The sequence below is a fragment of the Euprymna scolopes genome, chromosome 42 (assembly GCF_053919585.1).
Source record: "Euprymna scolopes isolate OS-2025 chromosome 42, ASM5391958v1, whole genome shotgun sequence".
Classification (NCBI taxonomy): Eukaryota; Metazoa; Mollusca; class Cephalopoda; order Sepiida; family Sepiolidae; genus Euprymna; species Euprymna scolopes.
This window is the reverse complement of record NC_136523.1, coordinates 65,986,184-65,991,011: the sequence shown is the minus strand read 5'-3', so window position 1 is coordinate 65,991,011 and position 4,828 is coordinate 65,986,184.

The window sequence follows — 4,828 nt, the reverse complement described above, 5'->3', positions numbered from 1 at the left end:
CACACAACCACACCCCCACACACACACCCCACACCCACCACCCCACACCCACTCACCACACCCCCACACCACCCACATCACCCACAACCCCACACACACACACCCACACCCCCACAAACACACACCCACACCCCCACACACACACACCCACACCCCCACACACACACACCCACACCCCCAGGCACACACACACCCACACCCCCACACACACACACCCACACCCCTACACACACACACCCACACCCCCACACACACACACCCACACCCCCACGACACACACACCCACACCCCCCACACACACACACCCACACCCCCACACACACACACCCACACCCCCACACACTCACACCCACACCCCCACACACACTCACCCACACCCCCACACACACTCACCCACTCCCCCACACTACACACCCACACCCCCACACACACACACCCACACCCCCACACACACACACCCACACCCCCACTCACACACCCACTCCCCACACCTCACAGCACCCACACCCCCACACACAACCGTCGACCCACACCCCCACACACCACACCCACACCCCCACACACACACACCCACACCCCCACACACACACACCCACACCCCCACACACTCACCCACACCCCCACTACCACACACCCACACCACCCCAGCACACCCACACACCCACACCCCACAAGTCTCACCACACCCCACATCCTCAAACATCATATACACCTATGCACATATATACATATACACCTATGCACATATATACATATACACCTATGCACATATATACATATACACCTATGCACATATATACATATACACCTATGCACATATATACATATACACCTATGCACATATATACATATACACCTATGCACATATATACATATACACCTATGCACATATATACATATACACCTATGCACATATATACATATACACCTATGCACATATATACATATACACCTATGCACATATATACATATACACCTATGCACATATATACATATACACCTATGCACATATATACATATACACCTATGCACATATATACATATACACCTATGCACATATATACATATACACCTATGCACATATATACATATACACCTATGCACATATATACATATACACCTATGCACATATATACATATACACCTATGCACATATATACATATACACCTATGCACATATATACATATACACCTATGCACATATATACATATACACCTATGCACATATATACATATACACCTATGCACATATATACATATACACCTATGCACATATATACATATACACCTATGCACATATATACATATACACCTATGCCCATATATACATATACACCTATGCCCATATATACATATACACCTATGCCCATATATACATATACACCTATGCCCATATATACATATACACCTAAGCACATATATACATATACACCTATGCACATTATATACATATACACCTATGTACATATATACATATACACCTATGTACATATATACATATACACCTATGTACATATATTTATAAATATATACACACACATGTATATATACATACATAAATATACGCATATACATATATACATGTATGCGTGTTATTTGTTTCCCGTATTTGTATGTTATATACACATATATACACTCAAACGGTTTAATGAATTGGAATGTATCCACATATGACTTAAGTCTATAACATAATGTCAAACGTTTAGTCAATGTAAATCATTATAATAAATAATTATATACAAACATCTTTTTTTTTTTTCGCTCCTCACAATCTTGGAACCTAAAACAACATAGAACGGTAACGAAAAATACTGATAGACGTTCTCCTAGTAATTTTTTTTCTTTTATTCGCATTTAACATATGTGAATGAAGTGCGACGGTCAAGAAAAACGCAGTAGATTTATAATCAAATAGACAACAATTGTTACCAAAGGCAATACTATTTTATTATCTAGGTGTTTATTTTTTGTGGGTGTGTGGTGGGGGGGAGAAATATTTTAAAACCTATTTTTTATTTCAATTTAAAATTCAGTTAAATGTATTACGTTAGATGTAAAAACGGAAACTGACAGATGCTTGTCAATCGTCTATGAAGTTCGGTGACGTTTTTATACTTTTCCCGCTTTCAATTGGGTAGAAAAGTAAATGTGAAGGCATTCTGAACAGTTATTTGATTGTGGGGATGAATTTCTAATTGCAACGCATTCGAATTTGGATGAATTATTAAAATGCAATAAATACACCAAATAGGAGGTAGAAAAATAATTTTATTGTCTTTGGTAGCAGTTGACTATTTCGTTTTTCTTTTGCAACCTTTTCTGTCTTCTTGACTAAAAACTGCATTTCTCATCATTTAAACATAAATACATTTCTTCATCCCACAACATCAAAACAAAAAAAACAATTGCATACATAAGTTAGCAAATGTGTAGTTGATAGACAAAAAAAACCCGAAAAAAATCATTTTTATTATTTTTTCAACATTTTATTAGACTAAAAGTACGATAATTGAGGCCGCCATCTTGTTCGGAAAATTTGGCCTTTCTGTTTGACAGCTTGGCCTTTTTAAGGCTAAACTTTGCCTGTTTACGCTATTTCATTACAAAAATGACGACCAAAACAGTTCAAAGAACGTAAAAAAGGCGAAATTTGGCTTTAAAAAGGCCAATCTGTCAATCCTTAGAAAGGCTAAATTTTAAAAGCAATATGGCAGTCTTGATTGTCGTACATTTAGTCTAATAAAAATAATGAAAAAAATAATAAAAATTATTTTTTTTCTGGTTTTATTTCAGCCTTTGGGTCTAATGTGCTTTTACAAGTTTTTGTCTGTCAAATAATTTTAGTCGCTTAATTACACATTTGCCCATAATTTTTCCAACTCCTCCAAAAATAAAAACAATTTCCGGTCTATTTGTGCGCGTGTGTGTGTGTGTGTGTGATAGAGGATCGGGGGGGGGGCTGTTACTTATGGATTCACACGTCCTCGTGGACGTGTGAATTCATAAGTAACAGAAAATATTGTTTACTAAATAAACCCGCACTGACAACCCAATTCTTATAAATTTTAGAGTTAAAAAGAACAAAATTCGAACGTATTTATGCGATTGGAATTTCACTATTTTGTAGAAAGAATTGAAAATATTTTAGGTTCCTTAGTAATAAAAAAAATTGCGTTCTTAATCTAAAAAAACATTTTTTTTTTTTTTACTTTTTGGTGCTTGTTAAGATAGAGTTACGGATCGATTTTTTTTTTTTTTTTTTTTTTTGAATATGTCGTTTTAAGCAAAAACAACATTACCTACTTAATTTTCATGTCGAAAATAGTAAAACTGACGAAAATTCATAGAGTAGAAAGTTATTTATAGTTAAAAGTAATGCCAGTACTTACTTCACTTATGTTACTGTGCTGAAATTACATTTTAAAAAGCTATCCTTAAGATGGGGAGGGTGTTTTGTAATTATTTAACAATTTAATAAAAAAAAAAATGAGATCGTAAAACTTTAATTTAACTTGAAAATACAATTTTTTTAAAATAGCACGGTAACGTAAGTGGGTACTTATGCACTTTTGTTACGGTGTTGAAATAATAACGTTATTACTTAGAAATCCATTCATAATATAGGGAGGGGATGGTGTTTTGTATTTTTTCTGTACTTTGACCTAACAATTTAATTTAAAAAAATTAAAAAAAAATAAAAAAACGAAAAACTTAAAGATATTATTTTTAAAAAAATAGCACGATGACAAACGTGCATAAGCACCCATAAGTGCATAAGTACCGTAGTTTTTTACGGAAAATTGGGTATAATTGCATTTTTCTTAGATTTTAATACGTAGACGTTGAAGAGTTCACACACAGAGGACATAAACTCGGAACGCAAAATTTAAATTACACCGTAATGGCTTCCAACATTTGTATAAAAAAAGTTTATCGTACTATAACAATAAACTTCTGTTTTTTACTAGAAACACAAACACACTACCTAATGAATTTTAGTTTGTTTGTTTTTTAGATATATTACTATTTTCGGCATGACAATTCAGTGCGTAATATTATTTTTGTTTAAAACGACATATTAAAAAAAAAATCGATCTGTCAACTATCTTAACAAGCACCAAACATTTCCCTTTTCTGGGCAAACAATTAGTTAAATAAATTCTTTGCAAAAACAAACGTATAATTTGATCTCTCCGCCAAGTACAATTTTCGAGACCAACTTTCTGTGGCATCTATTCATTGCAATTACCTTTTTAGATTATACCGTTTTTGGAAATTGTTTCGATATAAAAGAAAAAGAAACTCTTATGTTTAATGTACAAAAATGGATATCTATAATTTATTTCATTATTTAATAAGATTTCGTCGGGGGAGATGAAACAAAAATTGACAAATGGTTAGATAAACAGATGCAAAACTTAGTAAGAAAAAAAAAAGTTTGTGAGGCGCATCGATGTATTGTTTTTATTTATGGCAAAGAAAAAGAGTAAAAAGTAAATTGGGTACTCATGATGCACTTATTGATCCGTGCTGAAATAATGCTGAAATAAAAAGCCATTCTTAACATAGGGGGGGGTGTTTTGTATCTATTCTGTATTTTGACCTTACAATTGAATAATAAAAAAAAAACATATCATAAAACTGTAATTAAACTTTGAAATACGATTTTAAAAAATAGCGCAGTAAGTGCATTAGCAGCGTAAATTGTTGGAATCATGAACAAGAAAAGAAAATAAGCTTTGCTGATAGTTCAAAACGAAATAAATTTGCAACTCAACTCGACTCGGTACTTATAAAGAATGGGCACCGGCACCGGTGAAGGTACAGA